The sequence below is a fragment of the Falco naumanni genome, chromosome 6 (genome assembly GCF_017639655.2).
Source record: "Falco naumanni isolate bFalNau1 chromosome 6, bFalNau1.pat, whole genome shotgun sequence".
NCBI lineage: Eukaryota > Metazoa > Chordata > Aves > Falconiformes > Falconidae > Falco > Falco naumanni.
This window is the reverse complement of record NC_054059.1, coordinates 8,315,662-8,334,937: the sequence shown is the minus strand read 5'-3', so window position 1 is coordinate 8,334,937 and position 19,276 is coordinate 8,315,662. Positions and strand designations below refer to the sequence as shown.

The 19,276-nt window shown below is 39.1% G+C and overlaps 1 long non-coding RNA gene across 1 annotated transcript; it reads left to right on the top strand.

The window, feature by feature from the left end:
* Positions 1–10,016: 10,016 nt before the first annotated feature.
* Positions 10,017–13,825, top strand: LOC121089772. The gene is made up of 3 exons (XR_005828348.1): positions 10,017–10,227; positions 10,551–10,624; positions 13,451–13,825. It is a non-coding gene; the product is annotated as an uncharacterized LOC121089772 (long non-coding RNA).
* Positions 13,826–19,276: the final 5,451 nt, after the last annotated feature.

The window sequence follows — 19,276 nt, the reverse complement described above, 5'->3', positions numbered from 1 at the left end:
ACACATAATGCTCTGTTTAAGTAGAAAACCTGTGCTCTCCTCACTGCTTGCTTAATGTGAAATTTGTGGGGTTTTTTAAAGCACAGAAGCACTCCTAGGAATAGCATGGGTTGAATTCATTGTAGCAATAGGATGATTGCTTATAGCACTCAGTTTTAAACTAAGTAGAAATCAAATGAAGTCTAATACATATCTTCAAATATAATCAAACAGCTGTCAATAAAATAAATAACCATGGGATTTTGTACGTTTCTGTGTGTGCATGTGTGTGTATGCACATTCCATGTATTTTATATACAACAAAAATCAATATGGGCAAGTGCAAGTGAGTGTCTAAAAATCTGAGTGCTCCAATCCCTTGCACAAAAAAATCTAATGTGTTTCACAGAAAAGAAGCGTGATGATGGACATTCAACCAGTATGAATGATATAACGGTACATGGCAACAGCGGAAAGAGAAATAATAATAATAAAATTTTACTTGAGAAAGTAACAATATGCTTTAGTTCAGGGGGTCCCAGACTTTTCTCCTCCGTGTGTTCCCACCAGCACAGTGACACAGATCACTTGTAGCAACTTCCAGGGCAGCAGCTAGGAAACGTGCTTGCTAGGACACAGACTGCGGTAGAATTTTGGAAGAGGCATGCTAACATGCCTTCTTGGTGCACATGGCAGGAATCCAGCTTACATTTGCAGCGATGTTCTTAAAACTACCTTAAATGAGATCTCATATATTTTATCCACACAAAGCTGAAATTTATTCTAGTTCTTATCTGGACTGCAATGCATGAAAGTCTTAAGCAGCCTGATTGCTGGGATGATACCTAACAGAAAGCAATGTACAAATAAAATATCTGGCATCAAAACATGAAAGAAACGAGTATGGATCTCTGGAGTTGTGGAATTTTAGCAGTTCTCCTATGCAAAAACCTTTCTCTCTTATACTTGGGGGACTTCTGAATTTTCAAGACATAAATTCCAGAAAACAAGCGCCTCATGGATGGGAGCAGCTTTGTGTACTGCTACAAGAATATTCTCACTCGCTCCGTCTTTTTCTTTTATGCGTGTACACATCCATGCACAGGCACAAGGGTCAGTTTTACAAGAACTAAGAGGTTACAGTACCCCTTTACACAGAGCCAAGTCTGTGTACGTTTGAACAAATAAACCTGTCTAGCCTTTATTTCTTCTTACTTCCCACCTTTGCAGAGAAGATGTGTCATGAATAATGTCACCAGACACGGTCTTTAAATGTCCTTTGGCATTTAAAAATATGCTAAAATCACTCTGCAGATATATTACAGCTTTAAAAGTAGTTATTGGAGAAGATACACAATGCTTTTTTTGTGCTCAGAAATACTCTTATTTCTGGCTGGCCTAAAGACCAGCACTGTGGAAAGGAGTGTCATGCAAGAAAGTTTGAAAACAGCTAGGAGGAACACAGTGTTCCAAGCCTGAATATCTCCAAAAATACCTCTAAAGCAGCTTAGCATGAGTGAGAGTCAAAAGAATGAGCAAAGAGGAGAGTGACTGGTTGAAGCAGTGAGTTTTTCCAGACAGAGAAATATAACTAGTATTTGTTTGTTTGTCAAAGAAAAATCCCACACAGCATCTGAAAGCCAGACACCCTCATAAAGGGACCCACATAAATCACTCTCCTCCCCTCTCCCTGTCTCTACACGGTGATTCCTGCCCAGTGACAGACAGCTCCTCTTCTCCTCCTGTACTGGCCTCTGAGCCGCCTCTCTGCTGGAGCTGTTTGTCTGCAGTGATTCATCCCAGGATGTGAACCAGGAAAAGCAGGCTAAACTGTCTCTCCTGCTAGGAGGGAGGGGAAAAAAGTGACCCACGTGTTCCCAAGCATGTATGCGCCTCATTCTCTCGGAAAGGGAGAAATAACTGCAGGGCTGGATTTCTGGGTTTCAGAAGACCACGGAATTTTAAACATCGGGGATGTTTTCAATAAACACTGTAGATGTTTGGCTCATAACCTTGTTCAGATTATGCATCTCAGTCTGCACACTGCGGAAATCTGTCTCCACAGCATATGTCAGCAACCTGAGCAACTTTCTCAGTGCTGGAACAACATGAAATCTGCTGCCCTCCCTTTGTCTTGCTGCTGGCGCCCATGACTCTCATTTGCCTTAAGTCACCAGTCTGGGAGGGGGGTTGAGGGGAGGGAGAAGAGGCAGCTGAAGGGTCACCCTGGTGCATGTGCTCCTGGGGCTTTGATGGATGCATAAACTTCTCGTAGCCGATTCTTCCATCTCTTGTCTCTGCTCTGGTGTCTTCCTCTACCCACACTGGAGCGTGACAGGACTCCTGATTTTTAAAAACTCAAACAAACCAGGAAAGTTGTATTTTTTGGCTTATTGCCCCAATTTGTGCTCTCCCCTCGGAAAATCTTTACTTCATCTAAGCTAAGACTGAGGTTTTACCATGATACCATAGCAGGCTTCAGATAAAACAAAGGTAAAACAAAATAAAACCTCCATACATTTCTTTCACTATCTTCTTTCATCTGTCTGCACTGTACCTGCTTCTGTGTTTAGGACTCACGCTGCCTGGTAAGAAAAAGCTTCTTGTGAAGGATGTGTCGAGGAGCCATTGTCCAAGAGCTACCCCTCCATGATGTCAAAGCCTGGAAGCTTAAACCTGTCAGATCTGTATCTAACAAGGTATTGGTAAACAGTGGTCTTTGACGGGAGAAATTGCCATGCAAGCCACTCAGAGACTTGGCAAGAAAAATGCAAGAATGTGTATTAGTGGTTTATCTAGCAAAGCTAGGGGCAAGTACAAGGACAACAGCAGAACTCTTCAGCAAGGATGAAAAGCACTTGGCTGTTGGAAGGGAACCCAGTTTGCAAAGGCATTTTGAAAGTCAGTGAGATAACGCCAGGCAATAGCACATTACAAGTTACCCACTGGGTAGCCCTGTTAAACTTATCGAGAAAAAGTTAAATTTTCTACTACTTGACATTGGGTTGACTGTATTTTTACTTTAAAAAAACATCATAAGCAGGAGATGTAATAAAAGGGAGTTGTTTTAACTTCAAACTCCTGAACAGTTGTTTGGCATCTGACAGAGGTGTAAAGATATTCCATGTTTAAATTTAAGCACAGTTGAGTTGGGGCTTTGCCTGCAGCAATTATTTATATATCAGTAAAGTAACTAGTAGCAGTAGTAAGCTGTTATATAAGAAATAAATGGGCTTTGCATAGTTTTTTTGGAAATGCAAGGCTAAGATGACTTACAGGATGATGGCATGTGCACTTCCCCCCCACCCCCATCCCCCCATTTGACTTCTTTGTGCATCACCTGACAGTAAAGGTACATAGACTCAAAGCAGCCTCTGCTTTTCGTCTGGAGAGAGAGAGAGAATAACAGCACACAGGCAGTTAGCCACAGCTTGGTGACAACCCCCTTGCCACATACCCCATTGACTGAACACAGATATGCCACTTTATGACATGCTGGAGGAGAAAAGGAGCACAAATGGTGATTTTTAGAAGTATAAGGTTAACCTGATGTACTCAGGTATGGAAATTATAAAGGAGCTGTCAGTTGCCTTATAGAAAACCTAGAGTTTCTCCACTTTTACAATGAGGGAACTGTGTGCAGTCTTGGCAGGCACCTGTGCTTTCACATGCATGCAGGAACAGGGGAGCTCTAAGCCCGAGTCTGAAGATAATCACTGTGTGGAGACGGGAAATTGCTAATTACTGCAGTATATAAGTTGGTAGACTTTTTTTGCTGCAGCTTCAAGACAACAATAAACATGCAGAAAGCCTTTTCCCATTCTGCTCTGTATTACTGTTAATTTCACAGTCACAAATTTCAGAGCGTTTTCTTTCTTTCTTCATTTGTTATCACACCCTAAGTACCCTTCTCATGGTGACCCAACCCCTGCAACTTTCACAGGACTAATTAAAAGGCAAGTGTGTGGTTTGCTAAACATAATGAGGAGGTCTATGCATAAGTCAGGATCTCTATTACTGGCTGCAGCCATACTATTAAACACCCTTATCCACCAAAATAAGGTAGCCACACGTGAACTGCTGATTGCAAATGGTCTTTGGTCTGTGATAACTCTGAAACCACGTTTAAAAATAGTTTGGGAGAGTGCTTGTTAGCTTGAGCCAGAAACCATGTTTACAATATATAATGATTTAATGAGGTAGATGCTCAAATGCAGGTGCCAGGATCTTTGGAGCTGGTAGACCCACTGACACATTTGTGCATGCGTGGCCCTTGCAGCACTGCCCGGTGTGCACCACCCACCAGTGCCCCACCAGGAGGGCACGGCTCTTCCAAGCCTTGGTCCCCGCTACCCCCACGCCTGGCTCCATGGTGTCCCCAGCACCACTGTATCCTCCAAGTCATGACAGTCAACCTGCTGCTCTTTCAACGACCCTGGAAAGGGGCCCCAGGCCCTGCAGAACCGCTGTACTCCTGACCTTCACCAGGGAGAGACCTATGACTCTCGCTGAGGTGTCTCCAGCTGAACACCACATCCACTTTGCCATCAAAGACAGCCTGCCTAACAACAAGGGCAAAAAAATCTTACATGTGGGCTCCTTCCCCAGCAAACCCAGGCAGTCTGCTCTACTGGATTCACTCATACCTGATGCAGTTTCCTACCTTAAAAGCAGATGCTCAAGCGTTATTGATCGCCCTTCCCCGCTCCCACCAGTCCAACCAGCCCAGCATAATTTCTGAGCAGGTTCTGCTCACAGCAAGGGCACAGAAACCAAATGCCACATAGGTGGAGAAAAATCAAGCACCATTGATGATATGTCCATTTAAAAGAGAAAAAAACCACAACACACCTCTGTGATACTCTGACCTTGCCACTGTCCTCCAACTCATTCTACTCTTCCATCCATGCTCCTGTTCCCCTGCCCCTCTTCACACCTCTGGCCTGGAGTGCCAGAGTGCCTGGGGGTGTGGGGAGGGTGAATGCATGTGCAGGGAGAGGCAGGGCATGGCCCATGTAAGAGGTGAACACCTGACTACCTAAGCTGGTGAAGAAACTCAGAAACATTGTTCAGAGGATTCGGGGCTCACCTATCTGTCTTTGGTGTGTGTTTGAATTCACACAAAATTCCCATACACCTAAGATGGCACTCTCTCTTCACAGATAGTACTGCAAGGGACACAGAGAGCATCCTGCATGGGATCTGGGCATCAAAGAGAGAGCAGATGGGACAGGCTCGATGTGGAATGTGAATGTTTTTTGAGCCAAGTCCATAACCACTTGTGTGTGTAAAGTTTGGGTCGTCCTGCCAGAATATAAGAAAATAAAAATCCCTCTTCGGGTCAGTGGAACGGTCCATCCGGTGCCAGCAGTGGCAGCAGAGGAAGGTAGTCAGGGAGACCATGTAAGCAACACCAGCCTCCGTCGCCTGTTCCCCTGGGACCTCCTCAGCAGCCAAAGAAGTTATTTAAAACATGCTAGAGGTTAGCAGTGTCAGAGGATCTTCAGGACCAGACTTGGTGACCACCGCTGCTAGAGTAGGACATTTGCTCACTTGCTGATATTCACCCAGTTTGCAAACACCTCTGCAGAGGTGTCCCCTCATGTAAAAACCAGTTAGGAAGCTAATACTCAGGCCTTGCCTATCCTATGGAAGGGGCAGGTGCCATTTTGCTTGCCTGTTTATTGCCAGGAGTTAAGGGACTGCAGGAATGACAGAAAGTGAAATGCAATTAATTATTATTATCACTGATGTTTCAGGTAGCTGTTATTAGAAATTATTTATGATACTGAAGTAGTTGCTGGTCAGAAATTCTTTGTCAATCTGTTTTTAACAATTCCATTTATGTTTTGGTCAAGAAGTGTTCCTCAGGACCAAGATTTGAACTTGAGGCAACCATGTCTTTTTTAATATGTCTCTAAGACTCTTTGCATACCTTGTCCTTACCTCTACCTTTATTCAGTAGGGTTTTTTTTTGCTGAATTTTGGCATGAGACACACCTATATTAAGGGAAGCCTGTTAGCTTTTGGACTGGGACTAAGATGAACTCTTGATCATCACCGGAAGCCAAAATAAGGACAAATATTTAAATGTCAGGCCAATTCTGAATGTCACACAACTCACAAACGTGGGCATGTGCCCATGCGCCAAACTACTCTCAGAGAAAAAGATGTACAATTTTTTAAGGCAGAATGGTAGAAAAATAAAACAGAAAAAGTTATTATAATTGATGATTAATAAATGTTTAAAATGTTTCCAAAAATACCAAAGCAGAAAACTAGCTTCTGTTTTTTTGAAATAGATAAAACATATTTATGATTTAACTAAAAACACTATGAAAAAAAGTAAATATTATATAATTAAATACTAATTTCTATTCAGGAATTTGCTGTTCCTACCCACTGTTCAAGTCTGGAACATTTCATCTTCAATAAATATTTCTATTCATACGTGGTCTTCTGGAACAGTCCCAGTTTAAATGAAAAGACCAACTTCTTCTAGATCACCACCTCATTTATACAAGGCTGGCTGGAAAAAGTAAACTGGATGAGTTTGGCCTCATTTTTCTAATCCTTAATTATGCAGCAATACACATTTACATATTAGTTCAAGAGGGCTTTTTCAGGAGTAGCCTGTGAAGAAAGGAGGAACAGCTCTCAGCATTTTTGCTTTGCCAATTTTCTTTAAAAAAAAGAAAGAGTAGAAGTGCTCAGAAAATTTCTGCAATTTCCATCCAGGTGTTATGAACTCAGATGACCCTTTGGAAGAGCCATTTTTAAGAACTAACTTTAAAAGAAAAATTATCTGTTCTGTCTTTTTTTGCCCCTAGATGTTAGAATGTGAAAACTTTATTTTTAATGTTTTCTGGAAAACAGAAAAGCATGAGGAAGTTGAGCATACGCAGCTGGGATTTTCAGACCCAAGAAATGAAAGGCACACTTGTTTCTTCTTAATTTTCCTTTTTTTTTTTTTTTTTTTTTTTAGATTAAAAAATAATCAACATTAAGAGATAGGAAAAGTTACAATGGTGACACTTGAAAGCAGACTAGATGAACCACTGAGCTCGAAGGGTAGATGTCAGTGGTACAACGTCCAAGTGCTAGGTAGGTACTGGCGGTGTTCCTCGGGGAATGATCTGGGTCAATAAATGTTTAAGTGCACCCTTAGTAAGTAATTCAAAAACAAAATGCAGATGAATGGAACTGTCAGTAAACTGGAGGGCAGGGCTGCAACTCAGAGGAATCTCATCAAGCTGGAGAAATGGGCTGGCAGGAACTTCATGAAGATCAGTGAAGGGAATTGCAAAATCCCGCCCCTGCAGAGGAATAGCCAGAAGCACCAGTACAGGCTCAGGGCCAACTGGCTAGAAAGCAGCTTGGCAGAAAAGGACCTGGGAGACCTGGTAGACAACCAGTTGACCATGAGCCAGAAACGTGCCCTTTCAGTGCTGAAAGCCAGCTGCATACCAAGCTGCAGAGGGGAGACCAATGCTTACCAGTTGAGGGGTGGGATCCTTCCCCTCTGGTCAGCATTGCTGAGGTACATCTGGAGTGCTGGGTCCAGGTCTGGGCTCCCCAGTGCAAGACAGACATGGACATACCCGAGGTAGTTCAGTGGAAGGCCATCCAGAAGTTGGGACACTAGAGCATATAGAACGTTCCATATGCATTGGGTATGCAATGGAGTGCATAAGGAGACACTGAGAAAAGTTGGCTTGTTTAGCCTGGAAAAAGGGGTTCAGGGGAGATTTCATTGCAGTCTTCCCCAGCCTGAATGGGAGGTATGGAGGAGTCAGAGTGAGGCTGCTCTTGGAGGTGCAAAGCAGAAGGACAAGAAAGAAGAGACCCAAGTAGAAGCAAGCAAAATTTTGACTCTACGTGAGGAAAAAATTGTTTGCTATGAAGGTGGTCAAACCCTGTAACAGGTTGCCTGAAGAGATGTGGGGCATCTCCATCCCTGCAGGCATTCAGAACTCAACTGGACGCAGCTCTGAGAAATTTACTGGAGTTTTGTAGTTGTCCCAGCTTTGGGTAAGGAATTGGGCCAGATAACCTCAAGGGGTCCCTTTCAATCTACATTATTCTTTGATTGTACGTTAGCTCATCAGTCATAATGATTATATCTTTATGAAGAATCAGATTACATTACATACAATAATTTTACTAACTGTAATGCTTACAAGACAGGAAAGGAAGGTGGGGTTAAGAAGAATTGTACAGAATACATCCTCAATGAGTGCTATACATGAGAGAGAAAGGGGGGTACTGGGCCTTTAAGAAACGATATCAGGGATCAGATTTGTGCATGTGCGAGGATGCCTCATCAAAAAGGAATGCAGGAGTAGTGTGGGGGGTAGGCGATTGTTCCTGCGGGCTGAGTTCAGTCCATAGCTGGGTGCATCCTATCTAGGCTGTTTGCAGGTGCTGTGTCACCATAGTAGCAAAATACGGTTCTGTCTTATCTTTAATCTAGATGTCATCGCAGAATGTGCCCCAGACATTGTAAAATTAATTTGTGAACTGAACTTCTTCTGGCTTTTCTGTGCTTGTTTTGATACTTCATGTGCTTTACAGTTACCCTTTACATAATGGGGAACCTTCTTCAAATGCTGATGTAATTACCATTAGGGAGCATAAACAATTTCTGAATCAAAGTCAAAGGTCTCATTTTCCTAAACGGTTGCTAGGGGAAGAGCTTATTTTAAGCTTTGAAACATATCTTCCAATTTCCTGGGTCTGTAGTTTTCACCAAGTATGTAAATGTTAAACAAGTACAAATTAATTCTCTGATGGCCTGTCTTAGCAGAGAGTAAATCCGTTAAGGCTTATGCAAAAAGAAAGACCAGTGGTCTTCATGCAACTGTCACTACTAATTAAAGGTCTTTCCTCATTTTATATGAAGTTTTTCTCCAGCTGTCTGAATGAAATAAGCAAAGTCATTTGTCCTTCCTTTGCCTTACCTGAGGTATGAGGGAAAAAGGATTTAAACAGTTTTGATAGGGTAAAGAGCTACAATCTTGTAGAAGAGAAGCGTTCTTAAAAAAATAATGTTATCATAATTTAAAACCTTGTTTATTAATATATATTCAGTAATTAATAATCTACCACCCATGAAACTAACCTGTTTTGGTTTAGATCTTTCACTTGTTTAAAAAAAAAATAAGTCTTTTTTTCATTTCGATGTGGCTATCTGAGCCACAAGTAACTTCAACAGAGATGTGAAAGCTACCTAACTTGTAAAACAAGAATTAATAATCCAGTGTGGCATTCTGTATGCAAAGTGTGTATACAGAATGTGGAGATACATGCAAAAAATATTTCATATATCCTTTTTTTTCATTCTTCTTTTGCATTTCATAGTTTTTCTGGCTTACAGCCAAGTTGCCTTTTAAGAAATATAAAGTCATCTTAGTTTTCAGCAAAAGAATCCTATTCTGATTTCCACACCAATGTGCGGGGCTAGTCTTTTGTTCTGGCTTATAATGGAATGTGAGACTGAACTGAAAGAAAATTACTCAATTGACTTCTAAGAATGAAATGACTTATTCTTAAAATTCTCTGGGGTTCTTTTTCTCCCCTTCTGTTTCCCTCATCATTTAAAAGACAAAAATAAAAAAAGGAGGGAATAAACAGATTTCTGATAGTTGTTCTTGCTTAAAGCCATCAACCTCTTTCTTTTTTAATCCGCTAATGCAGTGTGCTGAAGAGATAGTGCTGATCAGCCAGTGCATTGTGACTTCAGATTGTAGTTCACTCTGGGCAGGTTTTTCAGAGAGGAAGTATTTCTGAAAACGAGAATCTGTACAGCAAGCAGAGACAGGGCAGGGCCACGGAGTTCAGATCCAGACATGCATTACAATGTGAGTGCCGACCTAGTTAAACCTCACAAAAGAGATCTGTCAGCTGGAAAAACTGCTCTCAGGGTCTGATAAATGCTTATGAACAACCAAGGGTGCTTTGAATGCTGTCAGTGGATCACTCACTGGTTTTTGATATTGAGAAAAAATCTGAATCGGGGTCACTGCTAAGCTCTGCGAGCACAGAATCAGCACGGCAGGAATTAGTGGGAAAGCAGAAAAGTGCTGCCTGCTTCTTGGGAAGCACTGCTCTTGTACTTTGCAGTGATTAAATCTTCAGAAAATTTTATTAGTAGTATGTTTACTATTGCAGATCATGCAAATATCCTGAAAATGAAGTGCTTGTTAGATGACCTGACTGCAAACCTTATCTCAGAATATGATAAGAAAGGTGGTAGGCTAGTGGAACTATTCAAAATATTATTCTAATTTTAATCTAATCAGTTAAAGAAAGGAAAAAGTCTGAATTTTGATTTGATAATGTATTAAGATTTTTCATTTAAAATTGTTTATAAAGTAGTATTTTCATTATTAATGGAGAAAGCCACTTTCTTCTTACTTTTAAAAAACTGTTTTTCCATCAAAGAAACAGAATGTTAGAAAGTAAGATACTGTGAAAGGAACAAGAATGGTTTCTCTGTGTTTTCCTCCTAGAAAAAATAGAGGTATTAAGAAAAATTGCTTTGAAATATTGAATATTACTCTCATTTCTAGGCTTTGGTTTTGCCCTTCCTTACATATGCTACACTTTCTGAGATGAAAGAAGTGAAGAAGAACAAACCTTTCAGGTAAACTATCCAACTCCATTCTAAAGAAATAATTTTAAAATTGTGGGAAATATTTTTTGTGAAAATTTAGGAAAATTGATAATTTTAATTAAAAATAAAATGTGAATGTATTTTAAAAATTCTTATTCTTTGGATTAGAAAAATATAAATGGCATTTAGTCAAGTTACTGGAATTCTTGTTTCTCACTTTCTATCCATAGGTATTTTTGTGAATATGTATATGTGTATTTATATTTATATAGAACAATAGTTTCTGTGGTATGCTTTGCAGTGTTAAGTTTGCACATAGAGTCAGAAGCAGGATAATGAAAAATCAGGCCAGCCTAAAGTGGGTAATGGTCCCAGGTATAGCTGATCCTGGGAACAAAATTAAGTAGAAGTTATTAACTTTTAAGATTCAGTAAAGTAAATATTTGGTGTAAATAAAGTAAAGATTTGGTGTAAATTGACAGATTGCAGCTTAATAGCTACCCTGTATTTTGGGACTAACAAAATGGTTGCCCCCCATTACCGAGCCATTCCTTTTGTGCTCTCAAAATATTGGGTTTACATTAGCAGGTGTCCACTTCTTTGAAATGTCCCTAGATTTGCCCAATAAGTGTAAAATTGGGAGTGACTCCAAGAAAGCTCATCTTGTATCAATGTTAACCGCAAAAGAGCATCATGACTGCTAGTGTGAATACATAATCTGAGGAATATTTTGTAGTAGAAATGTTCTCACAACAGTTCCTATTTTAGAACATGGTAGAATAGATTCCTGTTTTACCAGGCTTAGATTAGAGGATATCAATCAATAGGTAAGCATGAGGGGCATGTGATTCAGACTATGATTAACTTTCCAGTTTCAAAGTTAACATAGACGTTGTAAATTTATTTGTCTTAATCCTTTAAAACAATGAAACTACTCATTGCAGAAGTGATAGGAAACAAGGAAAATTTCTTGCCTGGGAAAAATCTTTGAGAATAACAGAAATTAGTCATGAAAAAAATTCATTACATCTATTTCCTCTTCCAAGGAGAGCATTTTCTGTTTTTCAAGTTTAATTGGACATGTCCCAGACACTGGTTTCCCCTTCTGCCCTTAGGAGATTCTTCTGCTGTCTAACAAATCTCATTATCAGAATGTTTTACTAGTCTAAACTCCCTGTCTTCATTTCATCCCATTTCTTCTATTAAACACTATTTCCAGCCACATTTGCAAGAAAGTGTTTAGTGTGCAGTGGCTGCGAGTGATTAAACCTGAGAAGAGCCATAAATACCAATAATAGACAGTTAAATCTATCCTACTACTTTCTCATTTTCTGAGATCCTTTTGGTACTAACACTTAATTGCAGCTGACATTTAGACAGACCCACATTTCAAACCTTGGGCAGGTGGTGAGCACAGTCAGATTAGCAGTTCATTACCAAATCCTTCATGCTGGCATAAATCCAATAAGACATGCTAAGGAGTTGCTATGAATTCTTAAAACCCTTCCTCCCTAGATAATTACATACCAATAATTGAAACACCACTGCTGGCATAGCTCATAATTTATGTCAAAGTAAAGCTATTTTAAAAGAGTATTTATCAACAGTTTTCTCTTTCATCCTTTAATTTCCCTTTATTTTTTCTTTCTCATAAATACGTGGTAAGACAGATACCACATAACAAGTGCCAAAAGCATCAGTTTAAAAAGAATGCTGTTCTATTATTAACGTAAACATTATTTAAAATGTGTAATAGCTTATTTCATATAATTTTCTTTATATGTTTCTTTCTAGAAATAAAATCTTAAAAAGGCGAGTTCTCTATTGTTTTAGGAAGACCATTTTTAATTTCTCTTTGCCTCAAAATAGTGATTTTCAGAACAGGTATCATTCTGCCTTACACTACAACAAGACTCTGAGGTTTAATTTTTGTTTTGAGTCTCTAAAAAGCAAGGGAATTTATACATTAATATTGATACTTTTTCTTTGGCTATGAATTAATGAAAATAGGTGCTTTTTGGATGTCAGCTCTAATTAACTGCTCTTGAAAATATTTAAAATCGAGTGAACTTTCAAAAATAATTTTTTCATTACTATTATCACATTTGCTGTCTTTAACATCTCTGAAAGAAAGGGAATTAGTTTATCCATTCTGATTTATTTCAGTTTAAAAATTTATAATCCATCATGTTGTTAGGAATTTTAGAAAGTACTTTATATCTTTTTACTCATAGGGAATTAAGCAGAAGTAGCTTTTAAACAATCCTTCAAAGAACATGCTAGTGTAGTCCATCACATATGAATGAAATTTGCTCTATGTGATGAGAAACTGGGCTCACGCAATCACCTTCAGGATTTTTATCCCCCAGGTATTGTAATCAGAGGTATAACCTGAATAATAATAATGAAATAAAATCCTAGAGATGATTATATATTTCATTCAAATATATATCCTGAAACAATTATTTGCTGATTTCATTGAAAAATCAAAGTATGAATTCCCTCCTAATCCCACAGTTTCTTGCTTGTGCCACCCAGGCCAATTATTCACAGAGCTTTATTTCAGAAATGTCAGGGATCATCCAGACATTCAAATACAACCATGAAAAATCACAAATAGTGATAAAAAGTAACTTGACCTTGATTTTCTCAAGGAACATCTGGTAAAAACTTAAAGGAAGATCATAGGAAACAAGAGACCTAGAGGTATTGTACTAGGCTAGTTTTTCCATTTTTAATTGCTAAGCCATGGGCCCTGCTTTAGGCATAATTCCTAGGAATATTAGACTACTATATTATTTATAACTGCCTGCAACAGATGTTGAAATGCACTTTTCTCCTCTCTTATTCATACAGATGGAGTGTGTGTGCATATGTCCAGCGTACTTGCAGAGGAAACAACCAGATCGCTGGCACAGCTCCTTTGTCAGGAAACTCTCACTAAGAAGCATCACATAAGGCATCTCTTCTCCTGTGCACAAAAAGGCCCTAAAAAGTGGAAGAACTTAGTCATACATGTGAACCATGAACCCTTCTCAAACACTAACACACTCCTGAATGGGGGGTGGTGTGTGTGTGTGTGGAGTATCTAAGGTGATAATATTTAAAATAAAAAATAGAATTTGAAAGTAAAAGTACCTGTCAGCGTCAGACTAACAGGACTTAAGCATCTGTTTCTTTGGAGATGATGCGTTGATATCTGGCTCATGACTGTTTCTGCAATATTAAAATCTACCAACTATTCACTAAAAACGTGAACTACTTCAATAAACTCCTACTAGTCTGTTACTGCAAGTATAATAGTTTGCAATCCTATAGTAATGATAAAAAACTCAAACAAACTAAACCCAGTAAGATATGCAGGATCAGTGACTAAATACTGAGCCTGGAAAACAATTGCAGAGTAATTTTGACCATATAATCAAAGATTTTTATACTCTTCCAGGATGTCATTAAAAACTCTTTCGTATAATGTCTCTAAAGAGTTCAGATGGCTCCACACCGATTACTTACAAAAGGAGGGATTCTTCACAGAGGTTAACATAAAATACTGAAAGATAAGTTATCAAGAACACAATAGACAAGCAGTGGAGGTTGCAGTGTAAGTAGAATCTCATCCCTCAGCAAATACAAAAGTCAAGTAATGAAGAAGGGGAAATATCTTGCTTATTTTAAAATAGAAACACAAACTGGCAGATCCAAGTGGACAGACTTTTTCTCAGTAATTGGAAAACTGAAATAATGCCACTACCATTTCTATCCTTAAGTGAAAATACAAAAATCGAGGCAGTTGCAATTGCAGTGGCATAACACTGCTCTTGGGCTTTGGCAAACTAACACCTAGAATACCGTGTGACACTATCCATTAAAGACAACCTTAGACTGTGAGCTACTTGCTGTGTAGCTTGACTCAAATGGGATGCAGCTGTTGTGACATTTGCATGTCAGTAGTTGCAAGTAAAGCATAGAGAACAATACCAAGACTGATGGCCAAAGATAACTTTCTGAAGTCACGATACTATTCCATGATAAAATGCTTGGTAGGATCAGAAGGCTCGGAGGACAAAAAGCAAGGTTGCCTAGAGAGTATTTTTTAGTGTACAACAGTGCTTCTTGACACAAGTGACGTCAATACTAACATCACAGCATTCCTGATTTTTGACAGATATTTAATTATAGGGCACCACTAGAAACTGTGAGAGTGGTGTACACATTCAAATACAGAAAGACAATACAAACCATTATGAGATAGATGGCTTACAGAGCTAGATGGAATGTATGTATCCAAATGAAATAAGAAAATGAAATTTAGATCTATCCTGCAGCACATAGTATAAATATAGTTCCAGTAATTAGAATTAGCTATATATGGCTACTGTCTTAATAGTGAATTCACACATCAATTCCACTTTCAGGAAGGAAACGGATAAGCTGCATTAGCAACATCAGATTATCTTTTGTTCATTTATCAGAAAGAACTGGAAAGAAAACAAGCATCACATTCCAACCAAGGTTTGTTTTTTTTTTTCCAAAATATGATGTTATGCAAATTTTCCTGCAAGCCACAGATTGCTATCAAGATTCCAGGCAAAAGCTGTTTGTGATGTCCACATACCAGAGGGCACATCAAATAGCAGGATAAAAATCTGCAGTGATAAGGTACTGAATTGGGACTGCCATCCAGGAACTGATGCCAAGATAATAACACAAAAGCTATGCTGAGCTAGTTATGTGTCTCAAATGGAAGACATAGATTAATGAAGTTATAATAGTTACACGGTAACCTGAAGATGGGAGTGCTACATGGGGAAAAGGCAGAGTAATGCCTGAAGGACACATTGCAGCACAGTTTTTGGCAAAGCAAAATTGGTGTCGAAGCTGTGAGTTACTGGCAGAAAACAGGTTTTGCAATTCAAGCTGGGGATCCTTCCGAGCACTAATACTGAGCAGTAAGCCAGGAGCAGAAATGAAAGCCATAAACAGGGAGAAGTGCCAAACTCTGGTGACATATTTCATCAACATGTAAAGGATACTTGCACAAGATTCTATGAAAGCCAGCATCCTCAAGTGGATATATCACATATTTGCTTAAGGCGTTCTGTAGAAAGTTGTAGAAAGTCACTTAATCTCCAAACATAGGTTTTACTGGAATGCAAAATACTGAACTAGAAAAAAACAACCCCAAAACAAAGACAAACAAGTAGGACTTTTAATAGAAGTCACCTCTACTCTGTTAGTTTAGACAATGCAATACAAGGTTTAAAAACAAATCCTCCTCACTCTTTTTTGCTGTCTCCTTACATTGAGAACCTTTTCTTCCACACTTACTGTATAGCTCAGCACTTTCTGTGGTTTCCCAAACTGTAAACACGGCACACACTCTTGTTTCTGAAAAGGGGAAGTGGTCCTTGCTGAATCCTCCAGTCTGTGCTCTACACCCATCCAAAGATCACCCACAGGACTGGAATAGCCACCATCTCTCCTAAAAATATTCTGGCCAAACAGCCACCTGCCACCTCTGCTGTTCAATCAGGCCCTTGGATGAAGAAGTAAAGCAATACCCTGTAAGGCAGAAATAAACATTGACCAGAAGGGTTTACACCTCAATACCAGCCGTATGCTGGTCTTTCTAACTAGCTCTACACGTACAGAGAAGGCTTGATACCATCACCAGTGTCATCTTAATTTCCCAAGTATAATACCATCAATAGCAAATGTTGCAAGCAAGCCCTCTGTGAGAACCTTTAAATCATTTAAAGGGTGCAGTCACTTCCATTTGGGCTTTTCACATAAGTGATTGCATCAAAGCAATCAGTCTGTCAAAGAGATTTTGGAAATTCTTTTCCATCTGTGACATGACACTATTAAATGCTGTATGCTACTATCTATCCCACTCAGACTTATGCTTTGCAGAATTAATTCATGGGTTCCCCCCCCCAACATTTATCTTCATTCACTTTAGTTACTGTCAAAATGATTTTGTCCTGTGCATATGTGGGTGTAGGTGTGAGTGCATCTCACATGTCATTTTAGTTGTCAAAGACCCCAGCATAGTGTTTTAAAAATTGGAATCACTGTGAATAGGATGTATTTCAGTATCATGAGAACAGGAAAATTCCCTTTTGTATCCCCAGGTTATTCACTGTACAGTTTATTTTGAGGTTTTCCTACCTTTTGTTCCAGCTACAACTAGCTTTTGAAAACAGGAAATGACAGATGAGCTGTCAGTCTGCAGTCACTAGATGGTCACGCCTAACATTAGTGGAGTAGCAAAATTAATCTGAAATTAGCATCCATGGGTTGGATTCAGCTGCTTATATTTTACACCAAAGTTGTCTAACAGTTTATCCCAGATTGCAAAAACCTACAATGTGCCAATGACATCATCCTTTTTAGTAACAACAATTTTAAGCATGCATCATACCTCCACTTTCACTGATGTTATGTTTAACTCATCTTCTTGTTAGAGTGAGATATCCCACACTCTGGTGTTCTGCTAAATAAAATCATCACGTTAGCCTGCAATATCATCAAACAGGTGACCTAGATCCCCCAGAGTCTCTTTTTACAGGTTTGAGATGGCTGAGCATGTCTTAGTGTCCTGCAGAGTCAGAACAGTCCTAAGACCCCTCTAATTAAACAAAAGCTAATGAGTACTGTCAACACACAGGTGAAAAGTCTTTTCACCCCCAGAAGACTATTCAAACTTTTTTAATAATCCCCCTCTTTATCCTTTTCTGCAATCATTCCACTTCTGTTAATTTTCTACTTACTGATATAATAGTCATGTTCTTCCTGCTGTGCCCTTTTTTCCTGAAGCTATTCAGTAGTAAACTCTCCCAGCCCACACCATTTTGACATAATTGTCCTCATTCCACATTTGCTCGCTTGTTTTGCAAGCAATACTTCCATAGTTGTTGCAGCTCTTATATCACTGAAACAACTCATTGTCACCAGCTGGCCCTGTTTGAAGGACCAGAGCAGCAGACGTTGGGAGCCAGCTGATCACATAACATGCAATCAACATGGCTCAGCTTCCTGGGTGTTCTAGAGAATTAACGGCACTGCCCATCCACTCAGGGCTTCCCCATGCTGCGTTCATAGCTCCAGTTCTGCAAACCACACTCATATAATTTCTCTGCTTTGGTGGTCAAAACAAGAACTAGATGGCACAGCCAAGCAGGAGTTTGCTTCAATTAAGAGTAAAGACGAGGGTGTTGGGAGAACAATAACGTGGAATATTTTGTAGAGGATAATTTAGTACTATTTACTCTCTTCAGTTTTTTTTTTTTTTTTCTTGTTTGTTTGTTTGTTTTTCAAAGAGTGGGAGAAACTCCTAACAATTGTGTCTGAATTGTAAAGCAGAACCCGGGGAAGTCATCTAATCCAGGGGAATTACTAAAGAGCACTACTGCCCTTGAGCGTGCTCCAGCAGTTTTATCTCAATACCGATGGCACAGGAACACAGCTGAGGTACTTGCCAGGGGTTCAGAATCGGAAGATGTAGCATGCAGTGCTTCTGTCGGATCACTCAGGGCAGCCACAGCATTGTTAGGTGGAAGCAAGAGGTTCAGTTAATTAGGCTGATGGCTACCACTTTCTTCATGATTTTGTGCATGAGTCACTATTCCAAGACTAAAGAAGTCAAAGATCGGGAGTTCTTGTTCAGAGTTCTCAGGAAAGTTGTTGGAAATTAGAGAGGGGTTTTAAAAATAATGAGTAAAACTCCATTAATTCCTTGTATAAAAAAAAATCTCAGAGTTAGAATGACTCACCACAATTTGGTTTCCCTTAATTACTTTCCAACCTGGAATAAAGAAAATTGAACTAATTGGGAAAGCATCCACATAGAAGTTGAATCCAGCTTATCTAGTCATTTAAATCACAGTACAGCCAGGCTTGTTGATGTTCTAGAAAGCTCCTCAAAGAAAGTCTTGAACAACAATTATGAAAGCAGGTATACTTAATTATCACTGCTCTGATTCCCCTTCAGCCATTCAAAAATAAACAGCACAGCTGAGGCAGACAAAAGGAGAAAAATAGAAGGTATTTTGGTGCTGTCTCATCTTATGGATTAATAAAATGCCTGCATATAATTATAGCTCTGCTAAGCAATGAATGATAAAAGATTATAAATATTCAAAGGGAATACATAGCATCAGCTTCCACAAAAAGATGCAACTGTGGTGCTTAGATGCCTTTCATATTTATTTTCTATTCATGAATACGACAACAACAAAATATCCAAGGAAGAACAGTGTGATGTGTAAGTATTCTGTGAAATATCAATTTGTTGAATTCAATTGTTTAATGCAAATTACTTAGAGCTTGCATGCATCAAACATGGGAAAGTAAGAACACATGAAGTTATAAAGACTGGTATAAAATTTCATATAAATATATAGATACAATAAGAAGACATCAAGAAAAATTAACTTAATATAAATGTTAGGATAATCTTTTTGATAACAAAACTGTTGAACAGCCTGGTAAGGAACTGATGAAAAAATAGATGCTGAAAAACTAAAACTGGGTAAGTCAGGAAGATGAATTGATTTATTTATCTGTATTAGAAATATGGAGAGCTAGTACTTGTTGAATGTGCCTTGAACTGCCAGATTATGTAGGTCATGCAAACACGTGCCACAAATCCCCTCATGATGCAGGTGTGCATTTTCTGGA